The sequence below is a fragment of the Oryctolagus cuniculus genome, chromosome 19, assembly GCF_964237555.1.
Source record: "Oryctolagus cuniculus chromosome 19, mOryCun1.1, whole genome shotgun sequence".
NCBI lineage: Eukaryota > Metazoa > Chordata > Mammalia > Lagomorpha > Leporidae > Oryctolagus > Oryctolagus cuniculus.
This window is the reverse complement of record NC_091450.1, coordinates 58,925,251-58,949,709: the sequence shown is the minus strand read 5'-3', so window position 1 is coordinate 58,949,709 and position 24,459 is coordinate 58,925,251. Positions and strand designations below refer to the sequence as shown.

The window sequence follows — 24,459 nt, the reverse complement described above, 5'->3', positions numbered from 1 at the left end:
AGGATTTCTCTGTCCTTCTCCAAACCTGGGAAATTTCTGCTAATATCTCACTGAAAAGGCCTTCTAATCCTTTCTCCCTCTCCATGCCTTCAGGAACTCCTAGAACCCAAATGTTGGGTTTTTTAATAGTATCCTGAAGATTCCCGACAATATGTTTTAGATTCCTAATTTCCTCTTCTTTTCTTTGGTCTGACTGTATCCTTTGCTGTTCTCTGTCTTCTAAGTCCGATATTCTCTCTTCTGCTTCACCCATTCTGTTTGTAAGGCTCTCTATTGTGTTTTTCATTTGATCTATTGAATTCTTCACTTCAGTCACTATCCCAGTTTCCTGTTGTACTAGTTGTTTCGTTTCATTTTGATTCCTCCTTAATATTTCATTTTCACGAGAGAGATTTTCTATCTTGTCCATTAAGGATTTCTGTAGTTCACGAATTTGTTTTTGAGAACTTCTTAATGTTCTTATCAATTTTTTGAGATCTGCTTCTTGCATTTCTTCTATGTCATCATCCTCATAATCTTGAATTGGGGTGTCTTTTTCATTTGAGGGCTTCATGGTGACTTCCTTGTTTTTATTACCTCGGTTTTTGTGTTTGTTATTTGGCATATTGGAGATATTTGTTTTCTTCACTGTGGTGCTTTTTCTTGTTATACTATGACTCTAGATTAAGTGGACTATCTGTTTTTGATGGAGCCTTGGGGCTTGAGATGGGTGTGGCCTGAGAGCTCTGTTTGCTGTGCCAAAGGTGACACTCCCAGGTTAGGCGTGGTAAACCTCTCTCTCTCTCTTTTTTTTTTTTTGATTCAAAAGGGAAGTTATTCTGCACAGCTGAACGAAGTTGGAGGTAGTTAGCAGGCAAATGATATACCCACAGGAGCCAGAGATCGGAAGCTCTTTCCCAAGGACCACACAGGGAATCTGTTTGGCCCTCAAAGTGAGCTCAAATTCTCCTTCAGTCTCCCACTAGGTTGCCAAAGTTACGGAATTGTAGCGTCTCTGGTGAGTGCTCACGTGAATTCCGTGAGTTCTCTCCCCCACCGTCTCTTTTTTCGCAGTCTCAGTTCAGTAGCACCACAAATTTACTAGGTCCTAATCTCCTGTTAATTCGCCCCGCCCAGAGTCAGGTTTTACTGCTAGGCTCAGGGCCGGTGCAGACCTGAGGTCGCTCTGCTTATGACGTATGTCCAAGATGGCGCCTGCTCTTTGTCTTGCTCGCCCTTGAGAGGTGAGGGGAGAGAGAGAAACCCGTGTCCGTACCAGTCACCTTTTTTTTTTCTCTCTGTCTCTCTTCCAGTTAGCCTGCTGAACTGTCGGCCCTCCCCCAGGGGTTGTTCCCTCTAGTCTCCTCTCTCCGCTTGCCTGCCGGTGTCTCGGGCTATTGAGGTTCGGCTCACCTCGTGTTCCAGCGCTGGTGTGTTGAGTCTGCCGCTGGTGTCCCGAACTGTGGGCTCCCACGCTCTCCACGCAGGTCCGCTCCCCTTCCAGCGCCGATGTGTGGACTCGGAGCCCTGGACGTCCCAAGTCTCCCTGCTGTTGTCTGTGTGGCACGCACTCCCCTGGAGCACTGGTGTGCAGAGCCTAAAAATATGTAATTTTTTAATATTCTGAATCAGATAATTCCAAATTCCAAAGTATTGGGAGACTAAATTTATATTTTGTTGTGCCCACTGTCTCTCACTTATGTCATCCTTCCTCAATGTATTTGTTTAAAAGCTTGAAGTATCACAATACCAGATTTCAAGACATAATACAGGGCAGTTATAATCAAAACTGCCTGGTACTGGCACAAAAATAGACATACGGACAAACAGAACAGGATAAAAACCCCATAAATCAACCCACACATCTAAAACCAAACTTATCTTTGACAATGGAGCTATAATCAATCCTTGAAGAAAGGACAGTCTCTTTAACAAATGGTGTGGGAAAAATTGGATCTATGTATGCAGAAGTATAAAACAAGAACCCTACCTTACTGTATCTTATACAAAAATTAATTCAAGGATCTGAACTAGGACTTGATTCCACCAAATTACCAGAGAGGGACATTGGGGAAGCTCTGTAGCACATTGGCATAGGCAAAGACTTCTTAGAACAGACCTCAGAAACACAGGCAATCAAAGGCTAAAATAGACAAAAGAGATTACAGCAAGCTGAGAAACTTGTGCCCTGCAAAAGAAACACTCAACAAAGAGACAACCAACAGAATGGGAGAAAATATTTGCAAACTATGAAACTGGTAAAGAATTAATATCCAGAATCTATGAGGAGCTCAAGAAACTGAACAAAAAACAAGCAATGTGGTTAAAAAATGTGCAAAGGACTTGGACAGGCATTTTTCAAGAGAAAATTCAAATGGCCAACTGACACATGAAAAAATGCTCAGGATCACTAGCCATCAGGAAAATGCAAGTCAAAACCACAATGAGGTTTCACCTCACCCCAGTTATAATGGCTCTCATACAGAAATCAACCAACAATAAATGTTGGTGGGGAACGTTTGTGGGAATGTAAACTGTTGCAGCCATTGTGGAAAACAGTGTGGAGATACTTCAGAAAGCTGAAAATAGATCTACTAAGATGACCCAGCCATCTTACTCCTGGGAATTTACCCAAGGGGAATGCAATCAGCAGATGAAAGAGTTATATGTACTCCTATGTTTACTGCAGCTCAATTTGCAATAGCTAAGGTATGGAATCCACCCTGATGTCCAACAACTGATGACTGGATAAAGAAATTTTGGTATATATACACTATAGAATAGTATTCAGCTATAAAACGAATAAAACCCTGTCTTTTACAACAAAATTGATGCAACTGGAAACCATTATACTTAGTGAAATAAGTCAGTCCCAAAAAGACAAATACCATATATTTTCCTTGATCTGTTGTAACTAATTGAGCACCTAAAATGTAATGTATGGGAGTGAAATTGACATTTTGAGCTTTGGTAATTGTTTACAGCCCTAAAAAGTAGCTTTTTTCCTTCCTTCTTGCTATTTGTTGAACTCTTTACTTAGTGTGGGTTTAATCTTATGCTTATAAAGTAAACTGTGGCATAGCAGGTAAAGCCACTGCCTGCAGTGCTGCCATCCCATATGGGCACCGGTTTGAGTCCTGGCTACTCCACTTCCAATCCAGCTCTCTGCTGTGGCCTGGGAAAGTAGTAGAAGATGGCCCAAGACCTTGGGCCCCTGCACCCAAGTGGGAAACCCAGAGGAAGCTCCATGCTCCTGGCTTTGGATCGGCACAGCTCTGACCATTGTGGCCATCTGGGGAGTGAACCAGCAGATGGAAGATCTCTCTCTCTGCCTCTCCTTCTTTCTGTGTGTACTCTGACTTTCAAATAAAATAAATAAATCTTTTAAAAAAGAATAGTAGGTCATTGTAAAAATTAAGTGTGGGATTAGGAGAGGGAGGAAGAGGAAGGGTGGGAGTGTGGATGGGAGGGTGAAGTGGGAAGTATCCCTATGTTCCTAAATCTGTGTACATGAAATACATGAAATCTGTATAACTTAAATAAAATTTTAAGAGGAGGGAAAAAAAGCATTTGTTTATCTTTGATTGTGAGTTCATTTTTGTTTGAAAACTTGATTTGTAAGAAGATACATATTTGCCTTTTTCAGTTGCCAGGGGTCTAAAGTACCTGTAACAATTTAGCCCTTCCCCATTTTTTTTCTGCCCTGTTGTGAGAGTGTCAGGACTTCTGGGTAAGTTTTACATGTGTTTACTGCTAAAATTTTCTTTCTTTTTTGAGCATTGCCCTTCAGCCGGAGATCCCAGCAATGATGGAAAAGTTTATATTTGTGTATTTTTTGCTTGTGTGTAGTGGAGAACTTTGTGGAGAATTTAGTACTCTACATAGGACATGAACTTGCATTTTCTTTCCCAGGGAAGGCCACTAAATAGACATGGATGCTATCCTAAAACACTTGCAAACACATCCTCCTGTCTTTCTAGGTTTTGTGTGAGGGGTTTGTCTTAAATTACTCAAAATTGCCCATCAGTTCCATTTCTCAGACTTCGTATCTTCTAATGTAGCCTCTACAAAACACTAGGCTGGCCTCAACATGCCATTTTCCTGAAAAACATTATGACAAGTCATTAGCATGCTCTGCAGGTCTCCATCACTTTCCCTCTCACTTCCCAGGTGTCCCAATGCACTCCTTGCTCCAGTATCACCAACTTCATGGCCTTGTCAGTGTGTTTTCTGTCCTCTTCCAGGACAAAATAATTTCTCACTAGCTGTTAAGTTATTGTATTGTTTTGCTCAGAAGTCTGTTCATTTTTTTCCTAAGTAATGAATCTGCTTCAGAGGCCAATTATTTTTAACCTACAATATTTAGTGAGAGCCAAATATTACAGAAGTGGGAATTAAAGAAGAAATCCCCAAAGTCAATTTTAATATACTGTATAACCAATCTACTCCTGAAAATAAGTTAATTGCAGAAAGAACTATCCAAGGATGAAATCATAATTAGGTTATAATCTTTGAAATCTGAGCTTTGTCAATAATAAAAAAAAGGTTTCATGGGATGACACTTCCTCCAGCAGTAACACATCTACACTGTCAGCCAGGCTAAGGTGTAAGTTATGCTTGGTGTGAAGAGGTTGTTTGGAATGCCTAATTCTTTAGCCTGACTGCATATCTGTCTAGTGACATAAAAACTGCATGAAGGCCTGAGTTCCCCATGTAGAAGGTAATCAGTATATTAAATTTGAAACCATGTTGAGTTAATTGGACAAAACCAAGAAAGATTATTTATTAAGAAAAATCTATCAGCTGGAGTTTTTGTTACCACATCAATAAGACAATCCACTGATTGACTATTTCCCTGTTGTTAGCATTGTGCTGCAGCCTTAATGAATAGACAATTTGGGGATGCATTGAGACCCTGTAGTGGATGAGAACATCAGTACAGCTCAGCAGTCTTGGGCCAATGATCTCGGATAACCCTACTTGTGTTCTAAGTTTCTCACATGGTTGATGTGATGATTAAACAAGTGAAAATATGGCAAACATCTACCATTGTACTTATTCTTAAAGACCTTCCACACTCAAGAGTATAATATAAAATTAGCTGCCATTTTATGACTTTTATATACAGAGAAATCATTTTTCTTAACCTGTAGAAACAACTTGAATAGAAGCAAATAAAAATGGTCATAAAATTACCTTTAGTGAATCAAGAACTCCAATGTTCACTAATTGTAAACATTTTATATGAAGTTCTCTTAAAGGAGGTTTCTTGTGTGAATAATTTATTTTTCTTTCTTATAATGAAACCTCTAAAGTCTATACCTTCAAAATATTGGACTATTTTCATTCAATTAATTTAAATTATGTAATGTGAAAATGAATGATGGCCAGGAGTCAGGGACGGTGTAATTCTGGTGAGGATTTATATTTTACACATTGTTTATTTAGTTAGAATTTGTTTGGGTAATAAAAATAGTGTTATATAGAAGTTTGTGGTATTTAACCTCACACATACTGCCATGAATGACTCTTGCAAATCCTATACACTGCGTGACAGTGACGAGCCCTGCAGAAGGCAACTTTACAGGAAAGCTTGGCTATTCCAGATTCACTGGGAATGAGTTGTTGTGTAGGTTCCAGATAGCTGTTTTAAAATAGCAAAATAATGAATATTTCAATGACTTGTATTGGAATGTTTTTTCAACTTCAATAAGTTTTTAATTAAAACTTTTTAATTGATATTTGGAAGACAGGGAAAGAGTTATAGCAACAAAGAAACAGAGAGGGACCTTCCAATCACTGACTCACTCCCCAAATGCCTGCAGCAGTTGTGGATGGAACAGGCAAAAGCCAGGAGCTGGGAACTCAGTCTGAGTCTCCCATATGAGTGCCAGTAACCCAGCTACTTGAGCCATCATTGCCTGCTGTCTCCCAATGCACACCTCAGCAAGACTCTGGAATCAGGAGTGGAGCTAGGACTTGAACCAAGGCATGCTAATATGAGATATGGGCTTCCCAAATGACATCTTAACTGCTAGGCCAAATGCATGTCCCAGATTTATTATTATTATTATATTAATTTATTTATTTGAAAGGCAGATCCCAAAGAGAGAAGGAGGGATAGAGAAAGATCTTCCATTTGCTGGTTCACTCCCCAAAGGCCACAATAGTTGGGTCTGGGACAGGTCAAAGCGAGGAGTCAGGAGCTTTTTCCAGGTCTCCTACATGGGTGCAGAGGCCCAAGGACCTGGACCATCTTCTGTTGCTTTCCTAGGAGCATTAGCAGGGAACTAGATCTGAAGTGGAGCAGCTGGGACTCAAACCAGCACCCATATGGGATGCTGCCACAGGAAGCAGCCCAACCCCCTACACCAGTGCCAGCCCTGCAGATTTTTAGATTCAGTAATTGCATATATTTATAGGGTACAATGTGAGATTTTAATACATGTCTACAATACAATGTGAATGGTAAGGTCAGGGTAAATGATTAAATATTTATTATTTCTTTGTGTTGGGAACATTCAGAATCCTTTCTACTAGCTATTTTGAAATATACAGTTGTTAGGGCAGGAATTGTGGTGCAGCAGGTAAAGCCACCGCCTGCAATGTTGGTATCAAGTATGGGCACCAGTTTGAGTCCTCGTTGCTCCATTTCCAATCCAGCACCCTGCCTGGGAAAAGCAGCAGAAGATGGCCCACGTGCTTTGCCCTGCTACCCATGTGGGAGACCTAGAAGAACCTCCTGGCTCCTGCTTTGACCTGGCCCAGGCCTGGCTGCTGCAGCCATCTGGGGAGTGAGCCAGCAGATGGAAAATCTCTCTCTGTCTCTCCTTGTCTCTCTGTAACCTTGACTTTCAAATAAATAAATATTTTAAAAAATAAATATACAATTGCCAATCATAGTTATCCTACTGTATCCTGTAGAATATTTGAATGATCCCATCTATGATTGGAACATTATCTAATTGCATCATATATCTAGTTTTTTTCTTAAATGGATCATATATGGAACTTTCCTGAATGACTCATGATGTATGCCTCTATGGCCTAGATACTTAGGAATCAGAGAACTGGATCTCAGTATTTAAATACACATAAATACAGCTTCTTTGGAACACAGCCATGTCTGTGCATGTATATGTGGTCAGGCAGTTAAATATCATTTATTTATTTTAAAGGTAGAGGGACAGAGAGCAAACACACAGAGCAAGAGCTCCCATGACCTGGTTCACTCTCTAAATATCCACAATTGCTACAACTGGGCCAAGAGGCAGGTATTCAATCCAGGTCTCTCACATGGGTGGCAGGAACCCAACTGCTTGAACTATCAGTACTGTCTCCCGGAGTCTTAACTGGGAGGAAGTTGGAGTCAGGAATCAAACCTCAGTACTCTGATGTGGAGTATGGGCATATTAACAGGGGCCTTACTCCTAGGATAAAGGCCCTCCACCTGGCAGCAAGTATTTTTTAGAAAAGCATGTTTCAAGCTGATCCCACATGTAATAATTACAAACACAAAATAGTGTTTGAAAAGGATAATATTTGTATGATTATGTCAATAATTTTCACAATGCAGATCAAGGTTTTAACCTTCCCCCAGTCAACCAAGAGCATTCATTTACCTCAAGTTATTCAGATTTGTTGAAATAGGAGAAAGAGAAGGAAAGGGCTGATCCCTAGGTTTTGCCTACCAATATGGGGTGTTTTTTGTTTGTTTGTTTAAATTCATTCAAACACAATGGTCTGGAAACTTTTAAGAATTTTCTAAATTTCTTAAGTAAATCATTTCTGATGCCCCTGTAATGTGAGGTCTTCTCTCCCAGAGTGGGGCAAGCTGTTTCTCTCCCTAGCCCTTATTCCCAAGGGAAGATCAGGGACAAACAGTTCTGATAAATGAACTTTGAACCAGCTGAATGAATAACTCCAACAAAGAAGTTTTAAACAAGAAGAGTCTGAGTCTCTTAATTAACCACTTAAATTCTAAGCACTCTTTCTACTCATCTCTCCTACACATGCATGCCTAGCTACGTAGGGACAAAAATCAGTTAAGAAAATATAGTCCTTTTCTTAGAATATATGAAGAGTAGTGTGCCGTTTTTTACTTCTCTTCTATATTCAATCATCTGTTTTCTCTTAAGCAATGACTTCAAAATGTTTTGATCATACCCCTGAATAAAAATATATTTTACAGCATTATCAAGAATATTTCTAGTTATGCATGTGCTTGAAATAAGATGTCACAAAATGGGCAGGGTATTTGGCTGAGTGATTAAGATGTGCTCATCCCAAGTACCTAGGTTTCAGTCCCAAGTCTGCTTCTGGCTCCAGCTTCCTGCCACAGCATCAGATGATGGCTCAAGCAATTGAGTTTCTGTCAACCATGTGGGGAACCTCTACTAAGTTCCTGGTGGCTTTAGACCTGGCCCAGCTGCTTTGGGCATTTGGAGAGTGAAACTGTGGATGGGAGATATCCCTCTCCTTCTGGCTGGCTGTCTGTCTGTCTCTCTCTCTCTCTCTCTGTGTGTGTGTGTGTGTAAACAAATAAATACATAAACATCCTTTACAAGTCAGGAGATAAAATTTATCTTTACTCTGTATGATGTACTCTGTATTTTCTGTGCTTTAAAAAAAGTCACTCACATACAGCTAAATTTATTTCATGACCCAGGTGATATTCTGTGACTGATATCTTGAAATATACTTCCCTAAAGGCCTAATGATGTGAATAAAACCTTTGTCCCTTCATGGTATAGCTCCAGATGCTGTGCTTTCACATCGTTCTGTTTTGATAGCTCTACTGACCCCACAGTTGCAGGAAGCAATCAATTATTAAGGCTATCTCCATAACATTTATTGTAGAAGTCAAGATGCTTTCAGTTATATTTTATCAAAACCCAATCCAAACTTAAAGTGATAAGTATGATCTCATGTAACAGGAGAACCATGATAACATTAACTTCAAGCATAGCTGTATACAGGGACTAAGATATTTTTATTTCTTCTCTCACCTCTCTAAGTTGTCTTATTTTCATTGAGATCTACTCTACTAGGTAGGGATCATGTCTTGTCCCAAACAAGAATCCCCACAGTTCACAATGTAAAAAGATGAAAAGTGCTGCTCCCCCTCACTATCCAGATGAAATCTCATGGAAGCATTCTGATTGGCCATGCTTTAGTCATGTACTCCCCCCTTGAACCCATCACAAAGTCCAGATATATAAAGGAACTCTGATTGCTTCATTGTGATCTCATGTTCAGCCCTTGACCTGGAGTGCAACAGCAGATTGACAGCACCTCCAGGCCCACATGGAAGGGGGAAAGTGAGATAGTTATTAAAATAAGGGAGGGGGCATTTTGCTCAGACCAGTAGAAAAATCAAGGAAGATAGGTAGACAAATTAACAGTGGTACTTATAGAAAGATAGGTCTTGTGTGGAAGTATAAATAACTCTCTTATCAATTAAGTCAATTTAGTAGCAGACTTTGTGACATTCTGTGCCCTTTTAGGAAGACAAGGGGAGGAAAGTGGCAGATAAACTAAAGAAATAGTGAATCCTGATTTTTGATATGCTAAATTGGAATAACATTGCAGGTAGCTTCAACAGTGCTTGCTCCTTCAAGGCAGAATCAAGCAAAGAAGCTGAGAAAGATGCTAAGGACAACTTTTCTTTTTGTTTTTGGTTACAAAAAGTATGTTAAAGAAATATAATCCCCAACGCACAGCTCTGATAGGACAAAGGGCATGTGAGTACCAGGTATTAAGTGCTATTATAGGCATTTACAAAGATAACACTAATGACCATTTCCTGTAGGAGTGAATAGCATTGAGTCCATTTCCCATGCTGCATAGTTGATTGTGTCTCTTACATCCAAGCTCTTCAGCTGATGCCTTCAAATAACTCACAGCAGGTGTTCTTAAACCAAGGTCAAGTATGGATTCTGTATTTCTGAGACAGTGGAAACTTAGTTAACCCTCAGGGGTAGAAATTAAGATCTTTGCCTCATTGGTCCCTTACAGTTCCTGCAGAGCTAACTTAATGCAGACCATTTGAGAAGGAAAAAAATTTAAATAAAAGATACCTTTGACAGCAATTATATAGCAGCTTTTGAAAGAACTCCATATGATTTACAAACTTTAAAGGCAGTTTTTCAAAACATTCTCTTATGGCTGGTAAAGGTGAGAGAGTAGTAAGAAGATAGAAATAAGACAAGAACCCTCTGCTTTCTTCCTCTTCTAAAAGCCTTTCCTTCATCAAAGGAACACATGGCTGCTGAGCAGCAGCTTACCATTTTTCCAGGGTCAGTTCACTTGTCCTGCTGCTCTAAACTCTGCTGAAAGCCAGCTCCTTGGGGAGCCCCAGCTGTTGGGGCTGGCCCCTCTTCAGTCTGCACACACTCAGAAGGAAATGTCCCTTGCTGAGAAGGCGGTGGTGTTGGGGGTAGAATCCATCTACTGTCAGGAAGTATCAATTAAATGTGGATGCCAATTAATTTAATTTATATTTCTGCATGAAAAATGTCATTCCATTATACATGCACTGGAAGGATGCCAGGAGCCCAGGTTAATAAATTACATCTCAACTGACATCATATGGAATCATAAACTAATCATATACTTATTAAATGCCCACCTGTGCTTGGGGCTATACCTTGTAGAAATCCAGTTGAAATAAGATCTGTCCAGTAGGGCCTGTGCCTACCCTGTGATCATCTGACACACACCCTTGTGCTCCTCTTCTCCTAGCTTTAGGCCTGTCTCCTGGGAGCAACTCTAAAGACAAATAATCAATATTCAATTACCAGTGGTTCTGAATGGCTTCACTGGATAAATCAGGGAATGGACATTGAGGATGTATACATAACCTCCACTTAATCAGGGAATTGATCTGTTCCAGTTAACAGGTTCCCTGCCATAATTGATATGGATTCACATCAGCTGGTGGAGGGATGAAGGTTATGAAGCTCCCACTATGTGCCAGACTTGCTGCGTGTTTGATTTTGAAGCCTTATGGCAATCTGTCAAGGTGGGGATTATTCTCTCACCCTACTCTACCCCTCTTTTATTTTTATTCATTTACTTATTTTAAAAGATTTGTGTATTTGAAAGACAACGTGTCAAAGACAGAGACATATACACAGAGAGAGAGAGGGAGAGACAGAGAGAACTTCTAGCCACTGGTTCCAGTATACACTAATGAAAAGGAGGTCAGATATATGGAGTATCAAGTAATTTGGAGGTTTGATATTTTCAACTAGTAAATATCATCTAACTGAATTCGGGTAAAATGCCCTTTGAGTAAGTCGAATAGACAGGGGCTTTGAATGGGGGAATTAATTATTGCTGGTGTCTCAAGGAAAAGAATCCCAGTGTGGCAGGAAGAATATAATTAATGGGAGGTAAGCGCCAACAAATCACTCCCTAAAATATTAATGCTATCAAAGAACAGCTGGGTAATGAGAAAATCTTGACCCTTGGGGACTGCAGAGGCTGCTGCTGCAGAACTTTATGTACTTGTGATGTAATGAAATTCCTCTCCATGTTAACAGCAATAGCACTAAGAAGTGTGGTTCTGGGAAAGTTATTAGCAGTAAATATCTCTTTGTAGTTTTAGCATCTTATCATAATTATTCCATCTTACTTTTGCTGTGATTCCAAATTACCTTTCCCCTTCAGTGCTTAGGATATATTTACAACATTAATAACACTCCTAAAAACAAACTAGGGGGAAAAAAAAAAACTCATTAAGCCTGGTAAGAACACTTTTTTTTTTGGTAAATAAAGACCCAGTACCTAAAAAAAATTCTGCAAAAACATTTTTCTATGTGTTTAAATTCTTTAAAACAATATAAACTGTCCCAAGAGTTGTTGGTTGATTAAAAAAAAAGCCCTAACTTAATTTTGTTTTATTGAATAGCTTTTTATTGTCCCAAGAAACATCTATTTCTAAGAGAATAAAGTTAAATATTTACAGTCCTACTGAACATGTTAAATGTGTTGGACATTTAGTTTTACAGGGATATAAACCAAAGGATAATCCCAGTGTTTAAGAATTAGAAGTCAGAAGCAATTCTTTAGTTGGAGTACACTTTAGCTTAGATTTCATAAAAGGAGCCGTTTTATTTGGAGGGTTTTTTTTTTTTTTCTTTTTAAAAAGCATCTCTAGAACAGACTGGACCATCGCGAAGCTGCAGGTGCGAGAGGCGCTGGCTGTCGCACGCTGGCATCGCTAGTGCGCAGCCCATTTGGTTTCACTCACTTCGCCAGCATCTGCATCAGGGACAAGGGTACTCAGCGTGTTTGACAAATAGAGCCATGCCGAACACATTCAGCATCCCCATAAACGATGAGAGGTAGCTCAGGGTGCAGCAAAAATAAATTCTGTAATTTGGCCCAGGTTTCACATAACACCAGTTCATAAGGCAGTTACGCCTCTAAAGGATCAGTGCCCCTGCAAATAGCACATGGAGGACACATCATTTAAAGAAATGTGTTTCTTTGCCGGAACAGAAGTTCAGATCTGCTCAATTGTCATTCATTTTGTTCTTTTATGTCCTTTGGGGGTGCGAACCGCAATATTAGGCCGAGTTCGGGTGCGCGAGCCCTGGCTGGCGGAGGGGACCAGAGGCGCGCAGCATAGGGTGGGGGGGGGGGCAACGGGGTGTGAACGTGGGAATACCGTCCCTTTCTTCTGGAAACCATGGTGACACAGGTGGAAAGCTCAGTGATAATGTTGGCGACCCGTAAATATCGGGTTGTGAGTCCCAAACCCCGAGAACTGGTGTCCCAGGAACGAGGAGACAGAAGATCCGACAAACTTCAGTCACCTTGTGGACACACCTGGAGCCCCGCAACCTCGACCTCAGTGCGCACGCTTGTCTGGGCTGGGTGAGGGCTGGGGTGTGTGCCGGTGAGGTCCCAGTCCCGCAGGTTTAGCGTCGGGTCCTGGGGGAGCGTGATGGGCGGGGGTGGCAGGGGTAGGCCGCGGACCCCGCGCGAACGAGAGGAGCGCAGAGGCCCCGCAGCGCTCGCCGCACCGCCATGATTAGCTCCATTCGCGACACCCAGGAGGGCGGACTCTCTCTTCACCCTCGGTCTCCTCCTCCCTCTTCTCCCTCTTCCTTTTTAAGGGACGCCTGGCTGGCAGAGCTGTCAGCAGCTGAGAGGCCATTTGCACTTGGCGGCGGCCAGTCTGACTCCAGCTCCTGTAACAGGCAAGGGCGGGGGCTGGGCAGCCGCACGTGGGGAACAAATTCTGCCTTCTTTGGGCTCCTCTTGGGACCAGGCTACAGGCACAAGTCAGGACGCAGTGTGATCCTGGACTTGGCAGCCCTCGCCCTACGCGATGGCTCCCGTGAGGAGTGGGGAGGGAGGTGGCCGGGGGGGGAGCCGCGCGCCCCTCCCATGATGAGCCTGGCAAAGGGCGGCAGCAGCAGCCTCAGCGGCAGCCTCTGCCAGCACCTCCCATGGTCCCTCGCCAACTAGCTCCCGCGCACCATGCAGACCCCCTGCCTGTGGAGCCCTCAGCACAGCCCCTGTCGCCTCTCTGGACACCGCTAGCCACAGAGGGAGCGGTCAGCCGCCCGTGCCATACCCCGAGGGAGGCGGAACTGCGGTGCCAGGAGGGAGTCCCAGCTCAGCCCTTCGCTCTCCAGCTGCGTGCGTCCCCTTCCCCGCCGTCCAAGCATCCAGCAGCGATGGGGTCGCTGCTGGCTCTGCCTCCTGGGCTGGCTGCCCTGGGGCCCTGCGGGTGCCCAGCAGCCTGGCAAGTACTGCCGCGGCTGGTTGGCCGTGCAGGGCAACTACCACGAGGGCTTCCAATGCCCGGAGGACTTCGACACATTGGACGCCACCATTTGCTGAGGCTCCTGAGCGCTCCGCTGCTGCTGAGCCGCGGCCGTCGCCAGGCTGGAGCCGGGCGGCTGCACGAAAGACCATGGCGAGCTGGAGCACCCGGGCATCACCGCGCATAAATGCCAAGCCCTGGGGAGAAGTCCCCAGCAGGCACGCCGCGAGCGTCCAAGTGCTCATGGGGGAATGCGCAGGCCTCCCAGGGTCCGTGCGCAGAGTGCACGCAGCAGCCAGGTGGGGGGAATCAAGGGAGGAGTGGGTGGTCGCGTTTTCGGGCCAGGAGGCCTTGTTCCTTTGCAGTCCCTCTTCCCGCTACAGGCAGTCCCTCGCGAGTCCCCGCGAGGGACAGCGAGGACCAGGAGTTTACACCTGATGCTCCGGTCCGGGAGAGGACGCTGGAGGTCCGTGGAGGAGGGCGGTCGGGGTAGCACTAGAGTACGGGTGGCTTTCGGGGCGGCGAGGGGCCACAGTGGTGCCAAGGGCGGGGCAGCGCGACTGTGGGCCGGCTGCGCTAAGCAGCTTCAACCTCTTCTTCTTTTCTTTCTTTTCTCTATCTCCTCCCTTCCTTCCTCCATCTCTCTCTTTCTCCCACCATCCTTGCAGCGTTTTTAAGCCACTGCTCCACTCTTCCGACTTCCTTTCATTTCTCTGCATGGAATGACTCTCCCCAGCCCACCCGCTATTGTCACGCCTTTCAGCAACACCCAGGACTTGGAGGTTGAGATTTAGAAACTGGGGGCGCAGGGGCCTCCCTGCCCCCTATTCTCGCTTAGAGAAACACGGGTCAAATTTCCGTTCACTTCAAAGGGGAATAAATCACGACCCCAGCACAGGAAATTTACACCTTGAAAAAAAAAAGTTTCCACCTCAATCGGACATCAGGGAAACCCCTCAGCACTCCAGGCCACGGTTTTATGGTCAGGAAACCAGAGAGGCAGGCTGAGCCCAGAGCGGGGCGGCAGGAAGGGGGGGGGGAGGAGGGAGGGGGGGAGGAGGGAGGGCGAGGGAGGGTCGCAGGAGCCACAACCCGCAGCCAGGGAGGGTCCTGGGAAAGGCTGGTGGCCTCGCTGAGGAGGCCCTCCTCCCGAATTGCTGCCTCCGAGGAAAGCGGAGCCAGCTCTCTGCGGGTCCACCAGGCTCTCAAGGGAGTGAATTGCGGGAGTCTGTGAGTCCAATCTGGAGGATTTGGAGAGTGGTTTCTGGAGATAAGATGCTCAGCGGAAAATAGGGGACTCTGGTGGCTCTGCCCTGTTAGAAAAAGGCAGTGGCTCCCCAGGCGTCAGTGGGGAGCGCGTTCCTTCCCGCAGAGGGGAGCTGCTGGGTTTGCAGCCAGGACTCCCTCCGGGGCCTCCCCTCTCTCCTCTCTCTGAGGCCTAAGAGACAGCAGGGAAGAGGAGTGGTTTCCCTCTCCCCAAGGCTGGGATCAGGCGCCCTGAGGTTCTGTCGCTTGCCAAGGGTGTAACCTTGGGCAAGTTGATTCGCTGGCCCTGGCCTGCTTGTTGATTAAATGAGTGTGTGAGTGCTTGGTGGGGCGCGCCATGAGGGCCGCCATTCACCTCCCTTGCCTTGCTCCACGGTGCCATTAACCACGGGAGAGTGGGTGGCCGGCAAGGGCTTAGACCTGGGAGTCCCCTGAGGTTGTAGGCTACCTGTCAGCCGCTGGCTGTGTTTTTGGAAAAGTCAAAAAAGCCCGTGGGTAAGACAGCTTAGCATGTCATTTTAACAGGCTCTCCATGGCACTTGAATCAGATCATGAAAGAGCCAGGTGCACAGTAGGACTTTAGTCAATGCAGGTTTTCTCTTCTCCCTGAGCTGGAGGCTGCATCCCATCATGGCTCTATCAGAAGGGGAGAGCCATGGAGAACTGAACCGGGTTGGGGTGGGGGATGCCAATGGGGTGGGAAATGTCTGTCTAGTAGAGAAAGAGAAATGCTCTCAGAGCTGTTGGAGCCTGGGTTGCGGACACCAACAGTGGTAATACTGAGCCTCCTCCTCCCTCCCCTCAATTGCCCAGGCAGAGCCTAGGCTTGGGAGACCATGATGCAAACACTTGTGTGTCTGTTTTTGCCTTGTAGAGCCCCTCTACATCCCCTTCCTCATCTTCGGCTCCATCTTCATTGCATTCATTATCCTGGGCTCTTTAGTAGCTATTGTTGCACCTGTTTGAGACCCAAGGAGCCCTCACAGCAGCCAATCCGCTTCTCACTCCGCAGCTATCAGACAGATACCCTGCCCATGATCTTGACCTCCAGGAGCCTCAGGACACTTTACAGATGATCCAGCACAGCCACCAGCTCCAGCTCCACAGGTGGCTCCATCCTTAGATTCTCCTTTGCCAGGATGGAGCCAAGCTGCCTGGTGCCCTCATCTCCCCCGCCTTACACCACAGGCCACCCAATCCACCTGACACAGCCATCCGGTTTCCTGGTGTCACCTCAATATTTCACTTACCGCCTTCAACAGGAGCCCCCACAGCCTGGGAAGAACTGTCCAGACTTCAGCTCCAGTTGACAGGTCATGGCCATGAATCCAGCAAGTAGTAAAGTTGCAGACAGGTGGAGTGATGCTTCCAATGTCAAGTGCTTTGCTGAGGGAATTTCTCGTGTAATTGATCAACTTCTTGGCAAAAAGAGGTAAGAAAACACAGCACTTTCTAGTCTTGAGGTTCCTGACTACAATCACAGAATGTCTGGCTTGGCAGATGTTATGACTATTGCATTTCAACCCATGCTACTTCTATTCAAAATATGCAACAGTTTGACTTTGAAGTCACAAATTGACTGAAAATGTTTTACTCGACAATTTAGCTGCATAGTGGTTAGACAAGGGCTACATGATCCTTTTTCACATCAGTTGTTTATGGAGTTATAATACAAATATACATAAATGAGTAAAGAAAAATACCTAATTGTGATTATCAAAGGATCAGTTAAAAATTAACTATGAAGTAAACTTGAGAAATCAGTGAATAATCTATTTATATCTTTTGGAGTAACCTAATAATATTAGCATGTTGGGAACATTAACTTTTTAAATTAATAAGTAAATTTTGTTTCAAATATTATTTTCTTTCAATAATTCAAAGTTTCAATAACCACAGGAGGAGCTTCAAGTTTTATGTACTCATATATTCATCAATTGCAACACAGTTTCTATATAAAGTCATTTTCCCAACCCACCTGAGGGAATATTTATTGCAGACTTTTTTGGTCAGCAATATTTAGTGTTTAAATGAAAGTTGAACAGTTGGGTCTTAAAACATTTATTTATAAAATGAGTTATGTATAAATGTAAAAGTTGATAATTTAATGTATTTACTACACTGACAGTACTAATTATTTAGTACTCACACTGTAATTTCTATGTTAATGATAATTGTGGAGTTCAAAGTCCAGCTATTGGTGTAATCATCTAATATTACATATCTCAAGGGCCACTGAATTTCATGCCTGATGATTATGTATGTATTTGGGCAAATATCCTGCTGGGTTAGAATAAATAAAATATGTTTTTATGAACTCTATTTGAATTTCAGATCAAAGCACTTCATTTTATCTCCTGAGAGATAGTGTTTGTTATTCAATAAAAAGAAATGTCTTTACCTCTTATCTTGAGATTAAGTTTTTCTCCAGCAGGGCTTAGGAGAGCAGCAGAGGAATTGACATTTTCAAGCAGTCTCAGTCTGAGGGCTGTACGCAGCCCTTGGACAAGTCCTTTGGCCTGTAGAGTTTTAGCAAAGTGACACTGCTTGTAAGAATATAGATTTCTGGCTTCTTGTGACATGCAGAAGGGGTGGCATGATGGGTCATTCACTGCCATGGGGTCACACCAACCCTCTTCAGTCAGGGCACCACCTGCCACTGGCTGGCTTCCTGCCTGGTCTTCCCCTACCTGGCCCACCTGGCCCCTGCAGTGTGGCCTGGGAGTGCAGGTTTAAATGAATTCATACTATCACATGTCTTCCTCAGTGGTTCTTTCTGAGCACAACTGGGCAAGGATTGAATTTGGATCTCAGAGAGTTGCTTTATTTTCCACATGAGGGAACAAGTTCAAAGATTTGCTCAGTCTGATGGCTCTGACTTCCAGTCTCTTGCTTTCTTCCACATCCACATGGGGTCTGTTTCCCAGGTACCTCAAATTACTCTGGATAATTCAGGAAGGAAATGGTGGGTGTGAGAGGGTGGTCACACTCCTACACCATCAGACTGATTTTATCTGTTTGTGTACTGCTTGTTTTTTTCAGTTTTAAGTTCACCTTTATTGAGCTCTTATAATGGGCTGAGCACTCTTCTAATTATTTAGATATACTAACTTATCCCCCAAACAACCTCAGCAGGGTGGGATTATAATTCCTATTGTACAGATTTGGAAATTGAGACACAGAGAAATAGGTCCCATAGTTAGTCACTCCTGGAGTTGGTATGCAAAAATAGATTCAAACATCAAGGGGAAACACTTGCTTTGAGATTCTGACCTCTCTGTACACAAAAGCCACTGCAGAGGTCGAGTGTGAGTTAAAGCCTCCAAGGAGGCTGACCCAAGGAGCTCTCCTCGGAACAAATATTCTGTGAGATCCCTTTAACCATCCTAAAATGAAACTCATAACCTAACTCATAATTATAATATTATTGGTAAATAGAAAGGAGCAAGAAAAGGAAAGTAACTTGTTTCAAAATATAACAATTTGAACAGACTCAAAGAACTCAGAGGCTAACTCCTTATGCAGAATCACAGGGGTGCAGCAGCTCCGAATCCGTATCACTGCAGGTGTGTGAGATGGACAGCTCAACACAGTTGCCCTGCTGCTGTTACAGTGACTTTTCAAACAAAGGTTGAACTTCCTTTGACTTACATAATAGTTGTATAAGTAGAAAATTTGCTATATATGAAGACAAGAGTATTTTCTTTATAGGTGTAACGGGATTAATTTTGTACGCCAGTAGGAATGGTGGGACATTGCAAAGTCCTGGTCCTGGACATAGAGTATTTATTGTGCAGGTTGCTTCATTCATTGTAGTAACTCTGTTATAACCAAGTTCCACCCAGTGAATGCCAGTAGCATACCCACCTCTATCCTCAAGCCTCCTAATGCCACAGGTGCCCCCCTGCAATTCTGCAGTGTCCTCCAGAGGGTAGAACCATTAGGTTCATCAGGTTTCTTCTGTGACTGTATTTTTCTATCTGTTTGGAGAGCAATTATGTCCACCAGGCTGATTAACACTAAGAAATTCATACAGAGCTCACATCTGCAGATTTTCCTTCCTTAGTAGGATGTCCCAATCAGCTAAGTTCACTGGCCATATATGTTTTAAAATTAGGGAGATAATGCTACCTCATTAGACATCCAGTGATACTGAATCACATCACATTCTTATGTAATTGGTGGCATAGTGCATGTCTTTGACTTTCTATATAGAAGTTACATAGCTGGTAGTATTATTATTCACAATCCTAGGGTAACAAGGCCATCCTGTGACAGAATTACAGATGCTGTCCTATTCAACCAACTTTTTTGGAACAACACCTGTGAGGCACTGTAATAGGGCTTGGGACTCCCAAGATAAATGATAAGCTGCACCTCTAACTCAAGGAGCCACTATTTAACAGGGGCTTGTGGTAAAAGTTATAGGTGCTTTATGAAAGAATCTTGTTACCTTTTGGGCTCTCTAGAAACTCACAGTCAGACAAGGGAGGAGGAATTCATAAACCAACACTTAAACAGCATTGAGCTAACTGTGATGGTTACAGGGGAGTACAGCATGCCCAGGCAGCATGGACAAAGGGCATTCATGCAGCCTGGAAGTGTTAAATTTGAAATTGGGCCTTGAGATATGCCTGGAATTTGAATGAAGGAGACCAGGGTTGGATTGGGGGGAGGTGAGGAGGAAGAGATAGAGGAAGAAAACATGGATGGAAATAAGAGGATGAGCATATTACAGAAGTACCCATGGGCATGAAACAACAAAGACTATTCTGGAAAGTAGACACAATCCAAAAGACGAGTGAGGGTGGAGAGATCCTGAATGCTAGGGCGGTGGCTGGGAAATGTGCCAGCAAGACAGACCTTGAAGGGTTTTACAGAGGGCAGTGGCTTTATCACATCTTCTTTTTGGAAGATTAGACAGCAAAGCTCAACCCAAATCACTTGGTTTTCCACAGGGATATTCACCATAACCTGCCACAACACCAGAACACAGCAAAAACTTGTCTGATGGATGTTTTTGTTACTTTCACATGCACACAAACACAAAAGTGAGCCTCAACATCTTCAAACCATGGTTATTATTAATAGTGAAAGCTCTATACCCTAAAAGATGGTTATGTCAATAATGAATAACATTTATTAAGCCCATGTGTATTCTGAGTGCTTTATGGATTGTACTGTTTCATCTTCACAACCCTGAAGCAGGGACTATCATGCCTGATTTGCAGATGAAATCAAGGCAGGAAGGTTAATCACCACGTCCAAGGGCAGATAATAATAGGAGAGCCCAGATTTGAACCCAGGCATTCTGTTTTGAAACTACAATTTTTGTGACATTAGGCTTAGAAAGCCTACATTTTTCAGGGAAACATATCCCTCCTAATTTCAGAAAATCTGTGGGAGAAACATTATTAATTGTGTAATATTATATCCTAAAAATATCAGGGGTTTGAAATAAGTAGAGTTTGTGCTACATCATGAGGACATAGAATACAAAAAAGCTCAAATAGAGGTACTGGATGATAAATGTTTCTCCCCATATGCATGTGAGACACAGGACACAAAAGGTTGATTTAGCTTTTAATTAATTTATTTGAAAGGCAGAGAGACAGAAATTTTCTGTTGACTTGTTCAGTCCTCAAATGCCCACAACAGCTGGTACTGGGCCCATGTAGGTGACAGGAACCCTATTACTTGAATCATCACTGCTCCTAGGTGTATAAGCAGGAAGCTGGAATCCCAAAAGAGCCAGACCTCAAACCCAGGCACTCTAATATGGTTTGTGGGCATTGTAAGCCAGTGTCTCAACTGGTGCCTCAAATTTCTACCCTTAGCATGGATTTTGAGATTTTGAGTTTTTCTGGCTCTGTCTCTTAAAAGAGGAGTAGCTTTTGAGTATTGTCTTTCTCACCCCTTCTTCTCTTTTAAAAAAAAAAGATTTGTTTGAAAGGCAGAGTTACAGAGGGAGGGAGGGAGAGAGAGAGTGAGCAAGTGGGAGTGAGCTTCCATCTGCTGGTTCACTCCCCAAATGGCTGCAATGGCTAGGGCTGGGCCACACTGAAGCCAGAAGCCAGAAACTTCTTCTGGGTCTCCCACATGGGTGCAGGGGCCCAACCACTTGGGCCATTTTCTGCTGCTTTTCCCAGGCTATAAGTAGGGAGCTGGATTGGAAGCAGAGCAGCCAGGACTTGAACTGTCACCAACATGGGATTCTGGCATCTCAGCCGGTGGTTTATCCTGCTATTCCACAAGGCCAACGCCTTGGCTATTTTCTTAACTGCCTTTTTCAAAAAAATTTATTTGCATGCATTTCACAAACATAACATTGGGAACATAGCAATTTTTCCCACTGTACTTGCCCTCCCACCCACTCTCCCACCCCTCCTGCTCCTCCTCCCTCTTACATTCCCCATCCTGTTTTTTTTTTTTTTTTTTTTTTTTTTTTACCAAGATTCATTTTCATTGAACTTTATACACAGAGGATTAACTCTACTCTAGGTAATGGCTTAACTGCATTTTATCTATTTTCTCATCTATAAAGTGGAGCTATGAAGAGTACCTTATTGCTTAGGGTTGTCCTGAGAAGTGAGAGGCAGCATCTCAAGTAATTAACATTCCAGTGGCTAGGGAACTGTGCAACAATCAGCGCTAAGTAGCAGGGAGCAGATGAAATATTCTAGAATAAAGGTCCAGTACTGCAGAAGGCAGATGTCAGTGTCAGTCAGGAACAGGGAACAGAGAAAATGGCCAACAGTTTGATGCTCCTGGTAACCGCAGTTCCCCAACTTGAGGCAGAAAGGGCTCAGGGGTCGGAGAGATGGGGCTGGACCCTAGGCCGAGGCCATGTCCTGCAGAGTGCAGGAGATCTAAGGAGGAGGCCTAGGTGCCACACCTGCGACCAAGCCTGTAAGCAGCCACTGCCCACCTTGGCCCTCCTGCAGGCCTCTCATGCCTCCCAACTGGGTCTCAAGGGGGCTGTGGTGTACATACGGAGCAGAGCACGCAGAGCTAGAGGAGTCTGCACACCCTGCACTCCTCCAGAAACTGGGCCTGGCCGCCCGGGGTGCTGATGAGGCGGCCCGGAAGGCTGATGATCTTGTGTGCCCAGAGTGGAGATCCTTGTCCACCATGCAGGCCATACACCCTCGGCCCTTGCGAGATGAGGCGCTGAAGCAGCCGCTGGTGCTGCGGGGCCGTCCCCAAGGACGAGAAAGCAGCCTGGCAGAGGGCGAGGGGCGCTGGCCTGCTTGAGTAGAGGGGCGGCAGGCGCATGGCACGGTAACGTTCCCTACAGCTCTCCCTGCTCCCTGGCCCTAGGCTAGACATTGCGGCCACCACCTCTCTTACTGGACCACCGCCGCTGCCACCATGGTCAATGACAGCGGCGGGCCTGGCGGGCCGAGCCCCAGCAAGTACCGGCAGTACTGTGAGCCCTGCGGGAAGATGGAGAACCAGCTGTGCTGAGGCCGCTGCTGCAGCTCCTTCTGCTGTAAGGAGCACCAGCATCAGGACCAGAAGAAACACAAGCTCCTGTGCTAGGGCAGCGAGGGCGCCTCTGGCCACGCAGCAGGCCTGCACCAGCACCCAGGCCGCTGCCCAGGGCCGGTGGGGTCGGAGCCTGGGAGGCCAGAAAAGGAGCGTTGCTTCGGGACAGCGCTGTCGCCGCCGCCGCCGCCAAAGTTTCAGGCTGGCCGACCGCCAGAGATGCGACCAAGGCAAAGGCCAAGTCGGTGGCCAACCCTGCAGTAGCCGTGTCCCCGCCTCGTGGGAACCCTGCCCTCCAGGGCCCTGCATCGGTTAAGGCGGAGCCTGGGAAGGAGGCACCAATGACCAGCTGGTCGCTGTACCTGGAGAAGATGAACCTGTACCCACCAAGCAACACACCCAGCGAAGGCTGGGCCACAGCGTCGGCCTGCAGCCCAAAGGGCAGAGAAGCCGCTGTGGTCACTGAAGTTGCGCTCGAGTACATCCTGCTTTGCATGAACAAGCATGGTATCTGTGTAGTGGATGACTTCCTGGGCAAGGAGACTGGGCAGCAGAACCGCGACGAGGTGCACCCTGCACTACACCTGCAGGTTCACGGATGGCCAGCTGGTTAGCCAGAACAGCGACTCATCCAAGGACATCCCAAGCAATAAGATCACCTGGATCAAGGGCAAAGAGCCCTGCTGTGAAACCATTGGGCTGCTGATGAGCGGCATGAACGACCTGATCCACCACTGTAATAAGAAGCTGGGCAACTACAAAATCAATGGCCGGATGAAAGCCATGGTTGCTTGTTATCCAGGCAGTGGAACAGGTTATGTGCAGTATGTTGATAATCCAAATGGAGATGGGAGATGTCTGACATGTATATATTATCTTAATAAGGACTGGGGTGCCAAGTGGAGGTATACTTTGAATTTTTTCCAGAATGCAAGCCCAGTTTGCTGACATTGAACCCAAATTTGATAGACTACTGTTTTTCTGGTCTGTCACAACCCTCATGAAGTACAACCAGCATATGCTACAATAACTGTTTGGTATTTTGATGCAGATGAGAGAGCACGAGCTAAAATAAAATATCTAACAGGTGAAAAAGGAGTGAAGATTGAACTCAATAAACCTGATTCAATCAGTAAAGGTGTCTTATGAAGCCTCTCATCCAGCAATACCCTCAGTTCACTACAATAATTGCTGACACTGTTTGTTAACTTATGAATGCAAATAAATGGGATAAAGAAAAATAGACAACCAGTTGGCATTTTAATGAGGAAAAGATACAACTGTTTTGTGGTGCATCAAACAAGAAGATTTAATTGCTGTGACTTTGTACTGCATAATCTACCCCAAATCTGTGATTGCTTATGAGAGGAAGGTAAGCTATCAGTTGAAAGGGTTTTTACATCTGTACATGAAGTAAGTGCCCTGTATAGAATTTTTTCATTCTTATATTTTGTCCAATCTGTCATCTAGCTGAGTTCATCTCTCCCTTTTTTATATCAAGTTTGAATTTGGGGTAATTTTTGTATGATTAGGTACAACTTATAAAAACTGAATTGAGAAAAAAATTACAGTATTATTTCTCAAAATTATTATTCTCAATCTATTTTTGTAAACCTCTTCATACTATTAAATTTTGCCCTAAAACACCTTCAAAATGATTGTTGCTAGTGACTGATGATTAATTAATTTTCTTTTCATTTAAAATAAGAAAAGGAGCACTTTACCAGTGGTTTCAGATGTTTTGTAGTCCAATCTTGCTCTATTTTGGATTCTTAAAGATTGCTGCCATCATGTTTTTGACATTGTTAATAATAAAACCTAACAGTAAAACAGTCACCATTTATTACCAGTAACTTTAGTTCATGTTTTATAAGGAAAAATACACTGTATGAAGGATTTATCTTTTCAAACTTTTTTTTAACAAAACTAAAATGACTGCCTCT

General features: G+C 44.2%; 2 pseudogenes; both read left to right on the top strand.

The window, feature by feature from the left end:
- Positions 1-13,673: 13,673 nt before the first annotated feature.
- On the top strand, positions 13,674-21,401 carry LOC138847157 (protein shisa-3 homolog; annotated as a pseudogene).
- An 87-nt stretch (positions 21,402-21,488) lies between these two features.
- LOC138846910 (egl nine homolog 1 pseudogene) lies at positions 21,489-23,879 on the top strand (annotated as a pseudogene).
- The last annotated feature ends 580 nt before the right edge of the window (positions 23,880-24,459 follow it).